Source organism: Pinus tabuliformis, chromosome J, assembly GCF_031772625.1.
Source record: "Pinus tabuliformis cultivar Carrire ecotype Pingquan chromosome J, CPIR1, whole genome shotgun sequence".
NCBI classification, from domain to species: Eukaryota; Viridiplantae; Streptophyta; class Pinopsida; order Pinales; family Pinaceae; genus Pinus; species Pinus tabuliformis.
The window spans coordinates 38,880,990-38,904,572 of NC_142295.1; the positions used below are offsets into that span (position 1 = coordinate 38,880,990).

Consider the following 23,583-nt stretch of genomic DNA (forward strand, 5'->3'; position numbering starts at 1 on the left):
GTCGTGAAGCGATTGGGCCTAAAGACTATAGCACATCCATATTCATACACCATTAGGTGGCTTCACCAAGGACGAGATCTCCATGTAGTATCGCCTTCTCTACAACATCAAGCCCTTCACAGATGAGGTATTGTGTGATGTTTCTCCTCTTGAAGTTTGTGATGTATTGTTAGGAAAACCATACTTGTGGAAGAGACATGTTGTATATGAGTCTAGACCTTGCTCTGTGATTATTACTTTGGTTAATAAGTTGTACAGGATACTGGAGGTAGCCCTGCCTACCACCGTCTCTTTGATCACTGCAAAGAAATGCAGTAAGATCATTTCCCAGACTAGGAAATTTGTTTTCCTTATGATTCGCCCTCAGGGAAATAAGAAGGTTGTGGCCACAGCTTCTAGGCAGGGCTCCTCTGCACAGTAGAAGCAGATGGATAAGGTTGTGGAGGAGTATATGGATGTTTTCACTTCACCTACAAGGGTACCTCTCCACTGTCAAGTCAAGCACTCTATCGATCTGACCTCGGGTGCGCTGCTACCGAATGGACTGATCTATCAATGCTCTATTATGGAGAACAATGAGATTAAGAGGTAGATTCAGGAACTATTGCAGAAAGGGCACATCAGGCCAAGCTCATCACCCTGTGGGAGCCCGATTGTATTGGTACAGAAGAAGGATGAGACCTAGAGACTCTACATTGATTATCAGGGTCTAAATAAGATCGCTGTCTGGAATAGGTACCCAATCCCGCGGATTGATGACCTTCTAGACCAGTTCAAGGGGGCCAAATATTTCATCAAGATTGACTTGAAGTCAGGTTATCACCATGTGCCTATCGAACCCTCCGATGTGTGGAAGACTGTCTTCAACTCCAAGGAGGGCCTTTTCGAATGGTTGTTCATGTCGTTCGGATTGATGAATGCCCTTGAAACCTACATGAGAATGATGGATGATATCTTATAACCCATCACCAATGCATTCATGGTGGTATATTTAGATGATATCTTGATCTTCAACCAGAGTTGGGAAGAAAACCTCCACCATATTTGATAGGTCCTTCAAACCCTCCAACAACACAAGCTGTGTGCTAACTTGGAGAAATGCACTTTTGGCCTAAACCAGGTTCAATATTTGGGGTACATCATTGATGAGTAGGGTGTACATGTGGACCCAACCAAGATACAAGTTATTCAGGATTGACCAGCCCCGACCACTCTAATAGATCTCTGCAACTTTTTGCGTCTTGCCAATTTCTACCGTAGGTTCATGTTGGGGTTCTCTCATATCACTTGGACTTTAAGTCAAGTCACCAAGGGTGGAACGAAAGCAATTTTTTTTTAGTCTTAAACCCAACAACAGACATTTTATGATTTGACGCATCACCTCTACTCTGCACCAGTGCACACTTTACCATACCTGCAACAACCATTTGAGATTGAGACAAACGCCTTGTTGAAAAGTGTGCAACAAGAAATGCTAAATTTTGGAAGTGCTAAAAATAGAACTGCTAAAAATAGCACTTCTAAAAATAATAGTTTGGCCAATGAGCATTTTTGCCACCTTGGGTGAGAGGTGAAACTGCTAAAAATAGCATCTTCTAAAAATAGCATTCTTGGGTCCCTTCCTATTTATAACAGTCCCTGGTCTATCTATAGGAAGTAAATTCGAATTTGGTCTTGCCAGCAGTTTGGAATATTAATTAATTAATTCTCCATGAGTTAATTAGTTAAGGAAAAGAAAAATTGAAGTCTTTGTGAGAACATGCAATTATTTCTCCATTGGTTGGGGAATGTGTCCTTGATTTACTCCATTGATTGAGGAATTAAGGATGAGTTCTATATTGAGAGGATCAATTGACTTAGTTTAACTTAGTCAAGTTCAGTTAGATTAATTTAACAAGTTGTTAAATTAATGAGATATAGTTTGTTGATGCTTGCATGCATGTGAAAACTATTATTTTCATATAACTGTGTATTCACTCATGGATAACTGATGCATGTCAGTTCTGTCAGAGATCTAGTTGAGATCAGAGAAGGGACAGTGTACTATCAGTTGGATGAATATTTTTCCTCTAAAGGAAGCTCATCCATGATGAAGATTTATCTCCTTTAGGTTTGTGCAGTTATTTCAGAGGTCAGTGTTGTGTGCGAGGTGAGAATCACACAGGTTGCAGCTAGAGGACCCAGGAAAACTGTGCATAGAAATAGGAGGCTTGGAGGGCAGAGGAGAAGGTTTGTGAGAATTCTTTCACTGTATATGAGCAGCAGAGGGATTGTACTGAGAGCTAGATAGCTTTCGAGCTAAGGCTTTGTGTAATCCGGACATATTTCCACTTGTATGATAATACAAAGATGGGGTTTTAGGCTGGTGCTTTCCCTAGGTTATATCTTCTGTGTTATGTGTGTTTGATTTTTCCATATCAGTTATATGTGTTCTTATTGATGTTTCTCATGTTCGATTAAGCTTCCGCTAAATTGTTTGTAGAAGTAGATCAAGTGCTTTGCTTTAGTACATTGCATTACCAGGTGATCTATAGTGGGAATTTCTACATGGTATCAGAGTTAGCTGATTTGTAGAAAAATTCTACAAAATTCTACATGGTATCGGAGCTAGCTGATTTGTAGAAAAAGTTCTACATGCTATCAGAGCTAGCTGATTTGTGGAAAATTTCTACAAAATTCTACATGGTATCGGAGCACAGGTGATCAAGGAAGAACAATATACTAGAGGAGATTTCAAAGTTTTGAGTTTTGGGTCGAGATTTTGCAGAGGAGAAGGTTTGTGAGAAGCCTTTGACTGTCTATGAGCAACAGAGGGATTGTACTGAGATCTGGATAGCTTCTGAGCTAAGGCTTTGTGTAATCTGGACATATTTACACTTGTATGATAATACAGAGATGGGGTTTTAGGCTGGTGCTTTCCCCAGGTTATATCTTCTGTGTTATGTGTGTTTGATTTCTCCATGATCCGAATTGGATCCATGAAAATTATCAAAGTGTTATGACTGTATCAAATCCGGACAGAATTCAAAAACTTGTGAACAAAGAGCTATCAGGAAGAGCTCTGGACAGTGGCAGTTTGTAGCCAGCAAGGAACGATGAGGACCTCGGTCAAAGCGCGCTGACCGAGGCCCATTGAGACTGCACGAGATGCAAACTGGAAAACAAAAAGCCCAGATCAGAAAATGGAGGCCGTTTCTAAGCAAGACCCCTCAAGAAGGAAAAGCCTCGGGCACTCGGTCGCATGGGAAGTCGGGAAACCGTAGGGAAAGCACTAAGGCGAAAGGCGGGTCCTGCGCTCCAAAACCAGTGGAATATCGGAGGCAATTTGGGCGGTAAGTGGATTTGGCAGGAGAACAAGTGATTCCATACATCGCACGATGCGTGTCCAGCATATGAGAGAGAAAACCACCTCTCATCGCGGGCTAACGGTCGAGCAAGTCAACCACGCGAAAAGAGCGAACGCCGTAGGATTTGGGGGCTCCAAATCTGACGGCGGAGATTGTGCCTGATGGAAAACCGGATGTGACGGGGGAATTAAGCCGTCGCATATAAAAGTTTGAAGTCCGATTTGACTGCTGAGTTGGCGGATGAATCATTTCACAATGTAACCGAAATACCGAATTGTTGAGGAAGAGCTGGCGCAATTTGTGAGAAGACAAGTGGCCACTTCCCTATGAGACGTTGGCGATGACGCAGAGGTAGGGAACTCCAAGTGAATAGCAGCAGGTGGTCCGAAGGGGCAGAAGAGGAAGAGAACAGTCAAGGACAAATTTGCTTTAAGCCATGAACAGATAGAGAATAGAACAAGAAAGAACCAGAGAAGGGAACAGTGAAAAAAGATGAAAGAGACAATGAAGCAAGAGGAAGAAAAACAAAGAGCCGATTTGACCTACAGTGTAATGCAACATCGAGTAGACATAAGGCTTGAGAGGTTCAAGCAATCCCTGCGAGGATCTGTCGGGAATTGAGTACCACATTGGGCTCCTCCCATTAAAGACCAGAGAGGTCGAGACTTGGTAAGGAAAGAGTCTGTGCCCTCTGGTAGCTTGGGAATCCAAGAACCACCCTACTAAGCATCCTCTGTTTTAGGAAACTCAAGTTGAGCTCCTCATTGTAAATCTCTGCTTTAAAGACACAATAAAAGAAGGCCACCACTGAAAGTTGGACCGGAGACGTAGCCCTAGAGAATAGGGTGAACTCCTTATTAATGTGTTGTGTTCTTGTATTTGCTTACTGTGTTCTCTTACTGTTTTCCATTTTCCAGTGTCTGTGTATTTTGCAATCTGATCGATCCATTGCCTAAGATAACATAGACACACACTAGCACATGAGTCTGCAATACCTTCATTCATTAATTATTTAACTGAAATCACTCACGAGTGATTTTCAGATCAAGTGGTATTAGAGCTTTAGGCTGTTAAGGTTAGACAAGCTTATGTTAGTTTTATCTGTTGAATGCTAACTAGATCAAAGCTCAAATTAGGAGAAGGAGAGTTGGTCGAAACTAATCCTGAAATTGGGAGATTCTATCCTAGGAAGACAATCTCAGAGGAAGGTTCTATGGGGCCAGACCCTCAATTCATAGATATTTTCCTAGCCATAAAGTCCATGGTAGAGGAAATGTATATGGATTTTAGAAAACACAAGGATGAAGATTCATCAGGCTCCAAATAAGACAAAGGAGAAGATGAGTCTCACTTTCATGACCACTCAAAAGTCAAAGGGAAAGAAGAAAGCTTTCTCACACCTCCTAATAGCCCTGAACATAAAAAGAAGGCATCTTTGATTAAACTAGATGTCAAATTTGATTTACCTATATATGATGGAGAGTTGAATGCAGAAAAGTTGGACAATTGGATTAGACAAATTGATGTTTATTGCAGAGTGTAGAATATCGATTCAGACAAGAGCAAGATTCAACTGGCAAGCCTGCGCCTTGGAGGCACTACTTTGGTTTGGTGGGAAGGCAGGACCCAAGCTGACCTGAAGAGACATGGTAAGACTATCTCTGTCTGGAGTGAATTTGTTTCTGCAATCAAAAAACAGTTCTATCCATTGGCCTACATGCAGCAAGCCATGATGAGCTGGCAAACTCTTCGATAGTTGAAAGGGCAAAGTGTACAAGGATACACCCAAGAATTTAGAAAGAGAGCATTGATTCTAGGAATCTCATTAGACTCACCTGAGACTCTGTTGAAGTACATTGGTGGTCTACATAGCTACATGAGGCACACTATCCTTATGTTTAATCCCACTAGTATAGATGTGGTGTTTGTACAAGCTACCCATCTAGAATCTAGAGGAAAGAATGGAAGTCCAGAAGTTGGGGGATCATCCCAACCCACTGCAAGCAAGAATAAGGAGAAAAGAAAGCAGAAATGGAAAGCAAGGAAGGCTAACACTGCACAGAAGAGCAAGTCTTCATGCACCCATTGTAAGAAGGATGGCATGATGATGAGCATTGTTGGATTCTGCATCCAGAGCTGAGACCTAGAAGTTCGAGGGCAAGAAGAAGAAGACTGCTGCAACGATTCAGAAAGATTTGGGGTCAGACTTAGGAGATGAAACAACTATTGCAGCCACAGGTATAAAAGGTAAGAATTCTAAAGCATCTACTAGTAATTCTGCACAATCTACTATTGATGAAGAAAATGAGAGAAAAAGGCATGAGCTTTTCCATATTCAAGTTATTTCCAAACATCAAAAGATTGATACTTTGTTTGATAGTGGCTCACAAGTAAATTTAATTTCTGAAGCAATTGTAAAGAAGTTGGGATTAGTGAATACACCTCACAAGAAACCATACCCATTAGGATGGTTAAATGATAAAGCACAACTACAAGTGACTAGACAATGCAAACTCACGTTTTCTTTTGGGTCAACATTTGTAGATGAGGTTGAGTTAGACATAATTCCTTTGGATATATGTGGAATTGTTTTAGGAAGTCCTTACTTGTATGACAGAAAAGCTATTTTCTATAGAGCAGAGAACAAGTATCTACTTGTTAAAGATGGAATCGAATACTTTGTAAGAGCTCATAAGCTCAATAATAATTATACTCTCATAAACTCAGGGCAGATGAAATGAATGATAAATTCATGTAAACAATTCTTACTAATGGTTGTAAAGGAAAAGAAACTTGATAAAACCAATGTATTTGAGGGCTGTAATGTTGAACAACAAGCTGATTTGGAAAAGGTTGTTTCAAAGTATGATATCTTGTTTCAAGAACCTAAAGGTCTGCCACCCAAAAAGGAAATAGTGCATGATATTATTTTGCAGCAAGATGCTCCATTGCCTAACATTGGAATGTACAGGTTGCCCGCTTTAGAGAATGCTGAAACGAAGAAGAAGGTGCAAGAGTTGCTCGGAAAAGGGTTCATCAAACCTAGCACATCACCATGTGGGTCACCAATCATTTTGGTGCGAAAGAAAGATGGCTCGTGGAGAATGTGCATTGATTACCGAGCACTGAATAAGATAACAATCAAAAACTGTTATCCCCTTCCTCGCATAGATGATCTTTAAGATTAGTTGAAAGAAGCTGTTTATTTTTCCAAGCTAGACCTGCATAGTGGATACCATCAGGTCAGAGTTGCAGAACAAGATGCATGGAAGACTGATTTCAGAACAAAGCAGGGATTGTATGAGTGGTTGGTTATGCCTTTTGGCTTAACTAATGCTCCTACTACTTTCATGAGATTAATGAATGATGTACTCAGACATTTTCTTAATGATTTTGTTATTGTGTATCTGGATGACATTCTGATATTTAGAAAAATGTGGGAAGAACACTTAAAGCATGTTAAGTAGACACTATATGTTTTGAAAAGAGAAAAACTTCATGTTAAACTCTCAAAATGTGAATTTTGAAAAACATCTTTGAATTATTTGGGACATATAGTAGGGGATGGTGAATTGAAGATAGATCCTTCTAAGGTGGTAGTCATTGTAAACTGGCCTAAACCCAAATCTGCTACAGAAGTAAGAAGCTTCTTAGGAGCAGCACAATATTGGATAAAGTTCATTTCTAACTTTTCCTTAATTGCAGCTCCCTTGCATGCTTTAACAGGATTGAACAAGGTGTTTCAGTGGGGAGGCAAACATCAGAAAGCCTTCGACACCTTGAAAGAAAAGATTAGTACAACACCTGTACTAGCACTGCCTGATCTTCAAAGACCATTTGAGATCCAAATGGATGCCAGTGACTATGCCATGGGAGCAGTGTTGACACAGCACGGTAAACCCATATGTTATCATTCTAAGACATTTAATTCTGCAGTAGTTAACTATCCTACTTATGATAAAGAATTGCATGCATTAGTATAGAGTGTGAAAAAGTGGAAACATTACTTAATGGGCAAAGAGACAGTGATACATACTGATCATCAACCACTTCAATATCTACACTTCCAAAACTAAGCTGCAGCAATTAAGACACCATATATGGATGGGTTTTTTACGACAGTTTCATTTAGTAATTAGATATAAAAAGGGAATACATAATAAAGTTGCAGATATGTTATCTAGACCCATTATAAATGCATCTACTATACTTAAGCATAATTCTGTGTTACATGAGAGTTACATTGAACAATATGCTCAAGATATAGACTTCAAAGATGTATATGCAACTTTAAGTCAAGGAAAACGAGTAGAAGAATTGGATTATCATGTAAAGGATCGGCTCTTATATCATTGTGGGAAGTTATGCATTCCACAAACTGAAAGAGTAAATATAATTCGAGAAGCACACACTTCTCTAATATCAGGTCACTTTGGGGTAAGTAAAACAGTTGCACAGCTGCAAAGATTTTGTTATTGGCCAAAAATGAATGAGACAGTTTCTAGATATGTAAGAGGGTGTACTATGTGTGCAAAAAGCAAGCCCAGCAATAGAAAACTAGGCTTGTACACTCCATTACCAGTTCCTTCTCACCCTTGGGAAAGTGTTTCCATGGATTTTGTTGGAGGACTACCTAAATCTAGGAAAGGTCATGATTATCTGTATGTTGTTGTGGATAGGTTCAACAAAATGTGTATTTTGATACCTTGTAATAAACAGATTACAACTGAACAAACTGCAAAACTATTTTTTGAACATGTATGGGTTCATTTTGGATTACCCACTTCTATTGTATCTGATCGAGACACCCGATTTGTGGGGAATTTTTGGTCATGTTTGTGGGAGCTGATGGACACAAAACTGAAGAAAAGCACAGCTTTTCATCCACAAACTGATGGCCAGACAGAAGTAGTTAACAGGACAGTGATCCAGTTACTTAGGGGATATTGCAGCAAGCATCCTAAGCTTTGGGATGAACATTTATGTTATGTGTAGCATGCTTACAACAAAGCAAAACATTCTTCTACACAGAGATCTCCTTTTGAGACCTATTTTGGTTTGACACCAAGATCTCCTTTGGATTTTGTCTTTGGTAAAGACACCTCAGTTGAGGGACACAGTGATGTGGACAGGGCAACTAGGTTCATTGAACAAATCCAAGAAATCCACCAGGCAGTACAAGAACAACTGGAAAAGAGCCAAGCCAAATACAAGGCAAGGCATGACAAGCATCGGATGGAGCATAGTTTCCAAGTTGGTGACCAATTCTAGCTGTATATCAGCAAGGACGGGATGCAAGGTGAAGGTAAAAAGCTAAAGCCTATCAGGTATGGACCTTTCAAGATACTTGAGAAGAAGGGTGAGAATGCTTTTCGCCTTGATCTACTAACTTACATGCACATATGCTCAGTCATAAATGCAGATTGCTTGAGATTGTTTAAACCTTCACTAATTGAGGATCCCGAAGAGCAGAGTCAATTGCCTTCTATTGATGACTTGCTACCTGAATATCTTAATGAATTACAAGAAGACACAGTTTTGGACAGGAAGGTGAGGACGACGCGTAGGGGAGATGTTGAGAACCTTAGAATTGGGCTCAAGGGTTCAAAGTCGAGAAGTGCAAAGTGGATTGAGATTGGACAAGTGAGACAATTGTACCCTCACTTAGTCGAAGCTTGAAAACCAACTTTTGGTGATCCAAAAGCTTTTTAAGTGGGAAGGCCGTGATCTGAATTGGATCCATGAAAATTATCAAAGTGCTATGACTGTATCAAATCCAGATAGACTTCAAAAACTTTTGAACAAAGAGCTATCAGGAAGACCTCTGGATAGTGGCAGTTTGTAGCCAGCAAGGAACAATGAGGACCTTGGTCAAAGCACGCTGATCGAGGCCCATGGAGACCGCGCAGGATGCAAACTGGCAAATAGGAAGCTCAGATCAGAAAACGGAGGTCATTTCTGATGCGTGATTGGCGCAAAGTTGGGCAAAACCCCTCGAGAAGGAAAAGCCCTGGGCGCTCGATCGCATGGGAAGTCGAGAAACCGTAGGGAAAGCGCTAAGGCAAAAGGTGGGTCCCGCGCTCCAAAACTGGCGGAATATCGGAGGCACTTTGGGGGGTAAGCGGATTTGGCAGGAGAACGAGTGATTCCATACATCGCATGACGCATGTCCAGCGGATGAGAGAGAAAACCACCTCTCATCGCGGGCTAACGGTCGAGCAAGTCAACCACGCGAAAAGAGCGAACACCGTAGGATCTAGGGGCTCCAAATCTGATGGCAGAGATTATGCCCGATGGAAAATCGGATGTGACAGGGAAATTAAGTTGCAGCATATAAAAGTCTGAAATCCAATTTGACTGCTAAGTTGGTGGATGAATCATTTCACAATGTAACCAAAATACCGAACCGTTGAGGAAGAGCTGGTGCAGTTCGTGAGAAAACAAGTGGCCACTTCCCTATGAGACGTTGGCGATGACGCAGAGGCAGGGAACTCCAAGCGAACAACAGCAGGCAATCCGAAGGGGTGGAAGAGGAAGTGAACAGTCAAGGACAAATTGGCTTTAAGCCATGAACAGACAGAGAACAGAACAAGAAAGAACCAGAGAAGGGAACAATGAAAAAAGACGAAAGAGACAGTGAAGCAAGAGGCAGAAAAACAGAGAGCTGAGCTGACCTGCAGTGTAAGGCAGCATCGAGAAGACATAAGGCTTGAGAGGTTCAAGCAATCCCTGTGAGGATCTGTCGGGAATTGAGTACCACATTGGGCTCCTCCCATTAAAAACCAGAGAGTTTGAGACTTGATAAGGAAAGAGTTTGTGCACTCTAGTGGCTTTGGGGAATCCAAGAAGCACCCTACTAAGCATCCTCTGTTTCAAGAGACTCAAGTTGATCTCCTCATTGTAAATCTCTGCTTTAAAGACGCAATAAAAGAAGGCCACCACTGAAAGCTGGACCAGAGACGTAGCCTTGGATAATAGGGTGAACTCCTTATTAATGTGTTGTGTTCTTGTATTTGTTTACTGTGTTCTCTTACTGTTTTCGATTTTCAAGTGTCTGTGTATTTTGCAATCTGGTCGATCCGTTGCCTAAGATAACATAGACACACACCAGCACATGAGTCTGTAATACCTTCATTCATTAATTATTTAACTGAAATCACTCACGAGTGATTTTCAGATCACTCCATATCAGTTATATGTGTTCTTATTGATGTTGCTAATGTTTGATTAAGCTTCCACTAAATTGTTTGTAGAAGTAGATCAAGTGTTTTGCTTTAGTACATTGCATTACCAAGTGATCTACAGTGGGAATTTCTACATGGTATCAGAGCTAGCTGATTTGTAGAAAAATTTCTACATGTTATCAGAGCTAGTTGATTTGTAGAAAAATTCTACAAAATTATACACGCCTCTGACTATGCTATTGGTGCGATTCTTACTCAGCATGGGCATCTAATGGCTTACCACAGTGAGACACTTTCAGACACATTCTGAAAGTATCCCACTTACGACAAATAAATGTATTCCATTATTCATCAATGGAAGCATTACATTCTAGGGAAGGAAATGATCATCCACACAGACCACCGACCCTTGCAGTTCATACAGACACAAGGGAAGTTGCAGAACGATCACCATTAGAAATGTTCCACCTACGTGCAACAGTTCCATTTGAACATTAAGTATAAGAAGGTTAGCACCAATAATGTTGCAGACTACCTCAGTCGACCACCGGTCATGGCGCTAGTCATTGTGCTCGACTCCTATGGGCACGAGACCTTTGGGGTGGACATATCTTTACAAGAGCAATCCAGAATTCGATAGCACATACCAGACACTCCTAAAATGGAAACAAGTTCCAATTTTTCACCTTCAGGATGATTTGTTATGCCACTTAGGACACATCTGTGTTCCTTCAAGCAAGCATACCAAGATGATCTGGGAGGCGCACTAAAATCGGGTCGTTGGACATTTCGGAGTAGAGAAAATAGTGGCGGTATTGCAGAAGTATTTTTATTGGCAGAAACTTCATCAGGATGTTGGGAATTACATTAGATCTTGCCAAACCAACAGCCAAGAAGAAAGGAATGTATACTCCTCTACCTAATCCTAGTTGGCCTTGGGAATCTATCTACATGGATTACATGTCAGACCTTCTTCTACTACGCACGACAACGATTGCATTTTTGTAGTCATCGGAAGATTCTCTAAGATGGCCATCATGGTTGCCTGTAAGAAGAGTATCACAGTAGAGGCCACTACTAAGCTCTTCTTTGAGCGAGTGTGGGTACACTTTGGGATCCCATAGTCCATTGTCTCAAATCGGGACAACAGATTCCTGAGTGCATTTTGGTCCCATTTCTGGTTGATGTTGGGTACAAGACTTACTAAGTCCATGGCTTTCCATCTCCAAACTGATGGCCAGAAAGAGGTTGTCAACAAGATGATCATACACATTCTGCACATGAAAAACTTGAAGCATCCATGCACATGGGATGAAAGTCTCCCTTATTTCCAACACAACTACAACAGAGCTCTCCACATCTCAACAGGCCACAACCCCTTTCAGGTAGGGATGGGATTTCATCCATTATGTCCCATTGATGTGGCGATACCATTTGCAGCCACCCAGGCAAATTTGACTCACATCCAGTCTGAAGCTGAAAGGGCTAACAACTTCAATGAGTGCATTCCACACATCTGCCAGCAGATCCATGATATATTGGATAGAGCCAGTGCTAAGTACAAGCAGCGCCATGATTAGCATCGAGTACCGCACAAGTTCCAGGTGTGTGACAAAGTTTGGCTACATTTGCAGAAGGAACGCCTCGTTGGACCCCACCGCAAGATTCGCCTACTCTGATATGGGACATACACCATCACCAAGGCTATCAGTGAAAATTCCTTCGAGCTCAGCATCCCACCGTTCCTTGGTCTGCACCCAGTGTTCAATGTAGATCTCCTTCATCCATACTTTCCACCATTGTTGGACACATCCGACATTGCAGAAAAGCTCACACCAACATAGTTCAACCCAGACTACATGGAACATGTCACAACTAATCAGATCAGGGATACACAGATCAAGAATACTCACCAACAGAGGATACAACTACATCGAGTTGCAAAGTAGGCCAACTCCTTCACCAAGGCAAGTGGTTCACTAGGGACCAGGTTCAACAGAAATTTCCTCACCTCATGGAGGCTCTGCACGCAATGGGGACCATTTCTTCCTAAGGGACGAGGAATGATCAAGGTGGATATTGGTGGCCACTCGCCTATTTCACCTAGACCCTCCAGTCAGTTTCATATGTTTCCTTGTTTATTTCATCATTAAATATTTTTAGCTGTTTTTCAGGCCCTAAACTTCCAGAGCAATTTTTACCCCCTAAACGATGTTCTTTTGAGGTCCGCTGCAGGCCCATGGCCATTGGCAAGGGCCTACGATGAAACCTATAGAACTCAGATAGACCTTTCCAACAAGGTATCGTATGCACCAAATGAAGATAATATCACCAAGGTACGACCTCGAGAAGTTCGCTGCCTAACTAACCCCAACCGGGCCCACAAACTCTCGGTGTTACATCTCCTGGGGTTAGGGTTTTTGTTGTTTAGGGTTTTTCATGTTTTTCAATAATAAATAGGTCCTTCAGCTTCATTGTAACACAGTTAAGAGACATGTAGCAGTCACATCTCTTCTCAGAGATAATCTACCATCGCTCGAGCTATCTTATTTCCATTCTATTTGTAATCAAAGTTTAATATTTCTCTATTAATGAAATGAAGTGTTTTTCTGCTACATCTTTGTATTTATGATCATATTTGTAATTTGTTCTGTTCATGTTTAAGTTCATATCAGGGCAACAACTTTTTTCTAAGGCCATGGATTGACATGCATTGGTTTTTTGCGACCCAGATTTTGGGATTGAGGCTCTTTAGCCCACACACCATGGGGGATTCATTAGGGGAGCAATACCATACCACATGTCTTCATATTGGGGGATATATATTGAGGAAAAAATGAAATAATTTATTTTAAGGTATATAGGGAGTAGTTTTTTTTTAATATTGGTGGGTGTAAAAAATAGAGCTCAAAGTTAATGAAAAAATATAAAAGGGTATAAAAAATGTTAATGAAAAAATGGATACCTACAATATCTAGTGAAAGTAGGGATTTTTTAAATTTGGAAGGTGTATTGGGTTTGTATTGATAGGGGGTTAAATAATGTCCTTTTTAGATGTATTTTCCAATATGTAGTCAAATTAAGGGTATTATTTAATATGCCATAAACACACGTGATATGTGAGAGGTTCATTGAGTGTTTCCCCTATGCCACACACTAGTCGTTATTTAATGACAAGGGGAAGAACTGAAGGTATATATTGGATGCAATTCTTGGGGTGCTGACAACAACCAAGGAGATTACCACTGCAAGAGCAAGATGCGACAATAAGCTACTAGCTCTCACAACTACATAGGCTTTGGTTTGCCTAGTCAACCAACATTAGGTAATTATCTATATTTCTAACTCCTTTGGTTTTTCCAATTCCTTCACTATTTCTATGTTTATTTGGTGGGAGTTGACCTACAATTTTTTGACTTCAACGAAGGTGAGCAGTGGATTCAATGTTGTTGACCCCCAGTGATTATTGGACCCTGTCAAGAGCCTTTTATCTGCTTTCCCTTATCAGTTATTTTCTTTTAGTAGTCACAACAAACCTTTGTGTCATTCTGGGGTTATCTAGGCTTTTCTTCTATTTGGTCTCTTCTTTTCCAATCCCCAAGGTTTTGACAGAACAGTTTTCATCAATAATAATCAAGAAGAAGTTGACAGATGTAGAAAACAGAGGCAAGAAATTGTTCTAAAAGACAATGTAGCAGCAACAGAAAAGGTGCAAAACAACAGTAAGGGTGAAAAGGAAGCGATCAGAACAAGTGAAGAACAAGCAAGAATGAGAGTTCAGCAATCAAGAGATAAAAACAATCAGCAGACAGAGGATATATTGGACAGAGAAATTGAGCTGATAAGGAGGTTAATGATGAAAATGTCCTAGAGGAAGACAACAGCAAGAAAGAAAAGGAGTGACAACAAGAGAAAGACAGTAGCAGACTACGAAAGCAAGGTAAGTGGAGCATTACAACATAAAGTATGGAGACCTGGAGAACAACAACAGATAACAACAGAAATAGAGCGATTGACAAGCAAGGACAGATTACAAAATAAAGTCTGGGATCTAGGAGGAAACAATTATCCAGACTTATGACCAGGTGGTCATAAATTTTCTTACATGGGGAGTCTGACGCAGGAGCATCCAGCTCAACATTATCAATGCATTCTAGTAGACATAGGGGGTCTTATGTTTCAAGGAAGTTGGTTTCCCAAGTATCGGATTTATGTAATTATTTAATGTTTTGAGTGATTTTAATGAGAATAGATATTAATTGAATATTGTGAGGCTTTATTGTAAATGTTCTCGAATGTAGGAGAACGTGAGAGATTTAGGATAGTTGAGCGATGAGAGGATTGAAAATTGATTGAAAATCCTATATTAGGAGTCAGTTCATGATTTTGTGGATTTGAGAGAATCCTTAGGGATGAGAGAGGGATTTTAGGATTTTGTTGAGAGATTTAGGGATCTAAACCAGAAATTGGTTTTAGAACCCATTTGTATAAATGTAAGCCTAAAAGGCATGAACAAAGGTTGGAGAGGTTGAATAGGAAAATAGATAGCAAATTGGAGTGTTGTAAGCCTACGGGTAGATTAAGAAAAAGAGGCCACTGATATTGAAAATCAGGCCATAGAGATAGAGATCTCAATTTGTAATCCATTGTTGTAATTATATAGATACAGAGATTAATTAAAATCCTGTATAAGCATGTGATTGAGCGTTGAATGGTGAGTTGAATGTATTTGGAAAGCGTACATATATATTTATGCAGGCAAGCGCAGTAAGCGCAAGGAGGCAGAGTCGAGGTGGATTACACAGAGGAGGACGTGACGAGGAGGATCATAATGGATTGTTAAATCCATTAGAATGATCAAAGCCAAAGCTCAGGAGGGAGTTCACGGTTAATAATACTGAGAGACCAAACCTTTGAAGGAAGCGAAACCCACAGAAACGCTGAAGAAACAACGTAATCACCAGAAAACAGAATAGCGGAGAGTGTAGAATTGATACTCAGTAGCCGTCGGATCTTGAAGATCGACGACCCAGAGTAAATCACAAGATTGAATCGGCGGAGTGAGTCAGTCAGGATCACATCGCATATTCCACAGGGTGGAATGCGATTGCGACATGCGATCTATAGCCGGACCTGAAAACCCATCAAATGTAACATTGAGAACCCATCGGGTCCGTAAACCATATCGGGTCAGAGTTTTTAAATGGAAGAGTTAAGCGCAATGGTCCAGCGATTGCGATTAGGCAATTAATCATCGACTGTCGGATCGCGATCCTGATCGATGATCATGATTAAATCGGCCATCGCAAATTGGAGGAAGTGGAGATTGGAGTGGCGCAACGGAAAGGCTTGGAGAGCCGGACCCGATGGACCTATAGTGGTGAATACATAATATTTGAAATCCGCTAACCGCATTCGGAGCGGGATTTCCATAGTTTCCTTTGTATTCTCGTATTCTTATATTTCCCGATAAATATGAATGGCGGGGTTTTAATGATAAAGAGCCAATATATTATATTCCGATAATCACATATCGGAAAGGAAGGACCGATGAGGACCCGTGGGGGAGCCGATAGCCGATAGCGATAAAGGTGGTTCTCGTTGAATGTGCCAAGACCATACCCAAGTGGAGAAAGGTATGATTTGCGTGATTTTCCTTTGGAAATAGTTTAAAGCGGAAATATGTGCCAATAGAGTATTTATGTGAGGATCATATATTAACCAAAGTTTTAAAAGGGAATGGTTATATATATGCGGCGATGGACTAATTAAAGGCTTAACTAAGGTTTAGAAAGGTTTTAATAGTCTCGATAAGAAAGATTGAGGAAGGCTGTAATAAAAGGGTTGAACGAAGGGTTATAATGTCCCGATAGAGGGTTTAAAGTGGGGTGATTGAGTTCCGACCAAAAGGAACTGTTGTATTGGGCCTTAATCATTTATGACTTGTAGATTTGACTTAAGTGAGGGTCAATTCCTAGGAAAATGATTTATGCATAGGTATACATGCATACTGTGGGTATGCGCAGGGGTAACCCTGCGTCAGGTTTCTAGGAGTTGTGGGTGCAAACTCTATCCTGGATATTGTTTTTTCGGTGTCGTATCCCCCAACAACGAATGCGTTGTCACCGGGGGTCTCGGGGCAAGGGTCGTTTGGGTTGTCTATTCACCCAAGCCCAATACACCATGGCTATTTTCCACTCTACTACTCCTCCCTAAAATTCAAGAAGAAATATGCGAGATTGAAGCCTTGACCATTAGTGACTAACAAGCTCACCTTGATTCAAAAATTGAAGTTGAGGTATCCAATTGGGTTCCTTATCCTAGACACGCTATGGGAAGAGAGAGCCAATACCTAAACTCCATTACCCTTCACTAGCAGATGAAGAAACTCACGGGAAGGGTCCTTTAAAAGGACCAACATGAAGATCACAATGATATAATTTCTTCTCTAGATGAAATCAAGCGGGTGCAACATTCTCAACACTCTTGTCCTATTTGTTTAGATGTTTAGCTTTCTCACCCTAAAAGTCATCTACAATGTGAACTGAAAGCCCCTACACCAGCTAGAACAAGTGCTCAAGACTTGAGGCCCTAGTTACGTCACCTGACTCTTAATGTCATGCTTCACCAGTTGATAGTTAATTTTACTTTGTATAGTCCAATTTATGGTAGTTGTCAAAAGTTTCTAAGTGTCAATTGTTATCATTTTGTATTATCTGAACTCTTATCCATGGTCAACAAATCTAGCTCCCCTTGAGGTAGATTGAAACTAGATATTACAAGATATTTTTTTTGATATATAAAGAAATTTTAATGTAATGCAATTTAAATTCACAAAAAAATATATATGATTAAAATATATTTGAAAGAGTAATATTGAAAAAATAATACAACTTAGCTATAAGAATATTTATGTAATATGTTGTAATTCCCTACTTAATCTTATCATGAAAATTTTACCAGTGTTTAAATTACCTTAAAATATTGACTTATAATTATCAAGAAACATTGGTACATACCTACATTAGTGAAACTGTAAATTTATTACTGATATAAATTTTGTTATTATTCAATTCCCAACTTACCTCCTCAAATTTAAATTTTGAAAGGATATGGTCTCCTTCCATTTATTCCAAACTATATATTCATATCTCATCCCCAAAATGTCCTCTCAAATTTACTTGGGAGAAGACATGGTCCTCTCCAATTAATTACCAAATTATATATTCATATCTCATCCCCAAAATGTCCTCTCAATTTACTTGGGATAAGACATGGTCCTCTCCAATTAATTACCAAATTATATATCCCATCCCCAAAATTTCCTCCCAAATTTACTTGCGAGAAGACATGGTCCTCTCCAATTAATTACCAAATTATATATTCATATCTCATCCCCAAAATGTCCTCTCAAATTTACTTGGGAGAAGACATGATCCTCTCCAATTAATTACCAAATTATATATTCATATCTCATCCCCAAAATGTCCTCTAAAATTTACTTGGGAGAAGATAAGTCAAATGTAAGGATGAGGGGTAGTTATGACATTAATGATAGGTGGTTGAGGTGGAGAAGAGAAGGGGGCATAAAAGGGGAAGGATGATGGGAGGAGAGGGGGATCCTTGGTCTTGGTTTTGGTTTTGGTTTGGGTTGTGGTTTTGGAGGATTTTGTTTTGAGAGGAAGGTGGAGAAAAGAGAAGGGAGAGAAGGAGAGTATTTGTTTAACATTGAACACACTACATCTGGTTGGACTTGGACTCGGAGGGCTAGGGAACCTGTGGAGGTTTCCTGGGCTAGGAAATACTTCCTAGTTGGCTGGGTGGTAAATCTAGTCAGTAGTCAAAAGGATCATCCCAACAGGATCAGGATCTCATGGGCATCTCAACTAGGCTATTGGAACAGGTATTTCTCTGTTTACAGATTACTCATGTAAGTGATTGAAATGAAATGATTACTTATTTAATTGTGGGAAATAAATTTTAATGGTAAATTATCATTGATTAAATGTTTAGTTAGAAATAAGTTATTTCCCATTTTATTTTATTTAAATTAGAGAAATTTAGTTTTGTTAGAGGACCCTAGGATGGAGCCTCACATGTGGTATCAAAGCGGGTTCAAAATCTGGACCCAAGACCCACTAGACACAAATATTCGCTATTTTTTTTATAAAATTATGTGGAACCGATTCCGTTTAAGACTAATTTAATGATTTTTTTTCTCCATTGCCTCTTTTGAAAATCCTCTTCCAACGCCCTCGAAAAGAGCTTCAAAATAGGCATTCATGATTTCCTGTGGAGAACCATTTGAAGATTGTATGTAGGATTGTAATTGTTTCAGAGAATCTCCAATCTTCAAGCGCTCCTTGAAAGCAAGGAGAAGCTCACCATGAATGCTCAATGTGTTCAATTTGGTCAAAACAGTCTCCTCCTCAATATCCTATTGAATGGGCTTCTCAAATATCTCATCACCATTTTCAGCTTGAGTTTTGTTATCAAGTTCACCCTTTTCATTCTTGACGGGCTTCTCAGACACCCCATCACCATTTTCAGCTTGAGATTTCTTATCAAGCTCAACCTTTTCATTCTTGCCTAAAGGATTCTTTGGTGACTTAGACTTTTGTTCTTCCTAGTTGTCCAACACGACCATTTCACTTGTAGCAGCTATCAACTGCTCTATGATACGCTACTGTGCAACTTCAATAGAATTATCAGTAGCCCATTGCACATCATCATTCTCGTCCGGCTCCTCGTTTTCATCAGCATGGCTTCTGAGAGGAGGACAGTCTTCGTCAGAACTAGTTTTCTTCTTAGCAACCTTGGATGCAACCTCGTGGCCCTTTTTCTTGGATTTTTTTAGCTTCTTCATCAATAGCCTCTCCTGCTTTCAAACATTCCTTTTCTGCTCTTCTCATGGCCTTCTTATCTTTGCCTCCCTTCTTCTGCTCTAGCAGATTCTTCAAAATAAACATAGTAAGCTTGTCCCTCATATCAACATCCGAAACATATCCACATGCAACACACTTTAGTGAAATCATTTGTGTTTTTGAAATAAGGATCTCTGTCTCAGGATTGCCACATCCATAGCACTGCACATACTTCTTGATAAAAATCTCCAACAAAGCTACAAGTTTAGCACTATCATGAACACCATTGACAAGAGCAGTCCCAGATTTTTCATCGAACTTTGATTGCGCACCCAGTTCACAGTCGAAATACTTTGTTGTATATGAAGGGGGTCTGGCAAGAGCTTTAGCCACATCTACCATATTGACAAGATTTGTCTTTATGCCATTACCTCGTCCCTCAAAATTTTGTAATCAGCTTAGGCATCTTATGCCTATAAAAGGCATCATCTTTGTTGCCCTCGCCAATATTTATAAGAGCCATATTTTATAATCAGTGATTAAGTTGAAGGCAAGAGTGAATTTGGATTTTGAAGAATCGTTTCTATCAAGAGTTAGATACTAGAGTATGAAAAAGGCCACCAAATGCCTGTCGGGAAAAGGGACTTTCTCTATGATGCTTTAACACTCCACCTTGCACGTGGAAAAATGGGTGCATCCAACTGCAAACCCAAATCAACCTCGACTTTTGACTTGGCTTTGGCTGCATACAACCAAAAAATTTTGCTACAAAGATGAAGTAGTTTATTCTTTTCTTTGATGTAGGACAATATTCTCCAAGCATCCCAATCAGCCCCAAATATGAACAAACAACTTCAAACATAAAATAATATTCAACCTGTATGTCCTCCACTTTGAATGCGATTGACAACCGATAGGACTTAACTTGAAATCTGGACCATACAAGTGCTGAAAAAGATTATCCATGAATTATAAAAACCTGACAGTACAATTCCATATAAATCACAAATGATAATATAAAAAATCATAACATTAAAATACGACAAAAGGGATCACAGACAATTTCATAAGAATTTATTTATAGATTTCACATGTGGGCAATAACGGATGCAAGTTGGATGAAGATAATGTTGGGTGTGGAGCCTGATTATCTTCTGTATTCAAAGGTATTGCCGCATTGGACCCTAGTTCGTCATGGGGCGCAACACCACCCGTAAAATATTTGCTGCAGGGGGGGTCCAAGGGGGGGCGGCTGTGACCTTTGGGAGCCCCCCCCCCACCGGCGGGTGATCGGGGGTAGCGCCCCCGAAGCTAAAAATAGATGTAAAATCTGGGCCGTTCATTAGGCGGAGATCTGGCGGTAGAAGTTATGTTTAAGTTAGTGTTTTTTTCCCTAGAAGGCAACCCCTCAGTATATCTAAGGGAATTTTATTACGTCTATGTATATTCGTATTTTGAGTGAAGGAGAGAGGAGATTGATAGCGAAGAGGGAATTACAGCGGATCTGCTGTAGGTTGTATCTCTTCAGTTTGCTAGATAATATAAAAGGAAGGACTGGCTGTTTCTCCATGGACGTAGCCCAAACTGGGTGAATCACGTATATCTATGTCTCTCTTGTTTTATGCATTTTCTGTGTTTATATTTCTACGATATTTTACGTGTTCCATTGCTATGTAATATATAATTTTCTAACAGATAAAAGATATGTGACAAATTTAGACAGTAAGAAAAAATTTAGACAATCAGAATTTAGCAAAAGATGCAGAACTTAGAGATACCTGTGCTGCAGAGAGAGCAATCAACATAACAAGTTTCAATGTAGAGTCAAAAATCTGGGCAACCTACATTATAGTAGACAATCATGCATTTCTACATTATCAAATTGACAATATTTGATATTTAGAACTTCTTTTATCATACTCTGTGTATTTCTTTTAGCCATTTATCAACACAGGCCATATATTTCTCACGGTGACATATGTGTGAACTCCATTTCCCTTTAACGAACTGGTTAGTGATTCACATGAAGGCATAAACTAGCAATGGCCATAACATTAGGGTTCACGCCAACCAATTGCATTTACCAAAATATTTTCAGGCTTCCTTACTACTCCCATTTTGACAATTGACTGCAGTCATTGGTGTCCATGCCTTAACAGTTGGCTTCACACCTCTTGAACAGTTTCAAACCGATTCTCCACTTGAATTTTGAGTAACTAGCATATTCCAGGCTATGTTACTGGAAACTGCACCCTAAGATGCTGGAAACATTTTTCCACAATACGGAAATGTTATGTTTCCTTGTAAGAAACGTCTCTAAAACATAGGAGAAATGTTTTGGTGTTTTAGATTTTTGAAATATTGTATCGGCTGCTTCAGCTAGCATTTCGGCTATTTTGGATGATGCATCAGTCATTTCAGTTAGCATTTTTGCCAATAAAGTGAAAAAAATAATAATAACATTAAAAAAAATGCTAACACTAATTGCATACAAATAGATTTATAAATACAAAGCTACAACCTCTCTTTGTATGTAGTCGTCCAACATTTTTTTCTTTGATGGTTTAATACACTTTCTGCTAGGCCGAGAAGTTCCACCCTTCCTGTGGTCATCAGGGCCATAACATCACCAATATAATATGTATTCAAGGTATCCATCAACTCTTGGCTTATATGAACTGCCTTCTTCCTTTTTTCGTCTTGCTTCAACACGAAATCTAGTAGGACATTCAGCACTGGAACACTTTCCCTTCACAAAGTCCCCAACGCTACTATTTTAATACATAGGCATCCATATCTATATAAACAGAGAGGTTATAGTGCCCATCATAAGAATAGAAGTGTTACAGACACAAGTCATTTGCTGAGGAATAAAATAACTCAAGCCACCACCAAATTTCTAAATGAGTCTTCAACTAGCCATCCCTTGGAATCTTTGAATCTGTGTAGGCCTCTTTTGGTCTTCATTGTTATTTGTCTTTAGTTTCACATCTAGTTGAGCCAAAACTGCCTTCTGTGTTTCTGAGTCTTTGAAAACTTCGATCCTTGAAGATTGAAAACATGTCTGACAATGTTTGGGTATGAAACACATTGCTCTAGGCATGGATTAAACTCATTTTGTGAATACCAAAGCTACGCCACTCATTCAAGATATGGCTCAATCTTGCAACCTCACAACATCTCTTATGTACCCAAAAAAAAAAAAACTATTGAAATTAAGTCACAAATATTGACCTAAAAGCTTCTCTCAATTCCATTAGTTTCAATGAGTTAAGAAGTTATGAAAATTATATGTTAAATACATTTTGAAATTGAGATTTATGTGTTTTGCAAGTATATAAGTGATATTAATTTTCATTCTCTATTCTACTAATATCACAAAATGGCATTCTTTCATCCCACAATATTTTATATTTTGTCTATGAAGCTAGTAAGAAGTCACCTTTATTTTGGCAATGTAATATTTCTTCTTTAATATAATTATTGCAAATAGGTGTGTATATATATATATATATATATATATATATATATATATATATATATATATATATATATATATATATATATATATATATATATATATATATATATATATGTATGTATGCATTCATGGATAATTTCTTAGGAACCTTGCTTCAAGGACACTACCTCTTCAAGAGGTGAGACCAATTGTTTATATGTCCTATAGGAGGTCCCAAGATTCATAAAATGGACATAAAGGATTTTAAAAACATAATATAAAGGGTGGGAAGGAACAACTAATGGCCATAGAAGGAAGACATGACTAAAAAGGGTATTATTCACATTAGTATTTAACTTAATTATTTGAATATATTAAACCAAGTTATTAATTAGCTTAATATTAAATTATAGCTATGGTACTAAAGAAAACAATTTGTGTTAGAGTGTGACTTACAAGTACATTGCACCAGTACCCTAGCGAGTCTCAAGAGAAAATTTGTAAGTTACGTAGATCCTTGGGAATATTCTCAGTACTAATAATTCTTGTTTACGAGCATAGTAAAAGAAAAACTTATGACTATCGTTATACACATGTATGTGAGTCAGCTAAGAGGGACAAGTCCTAAGATGGATTAATGAGTCTTGCATATCATACAGATATTTGAACAATTCAAAATGGTGAGGACACGAAGAAATCAAGGTCAAGGAGAGTCATCACAAGGACCT

The 23,583-nt window shown here is 39.3% G+C and overlaps 1 pseudogene; it reads right to left on the bottom strand.

Annotated features, from left to right (window-relative positions):
• Positions 1–18,734: 18,734 nt before the first annotated feature.
• On the bottom strand, positions 18,735–19,918 carry LOC149225352 (putative eukaryotic translation initiation factor 5-2; annotated as a pseudogene).
• Positions 19,919–23,583: the final 3,665 nt, after the last annotated feature.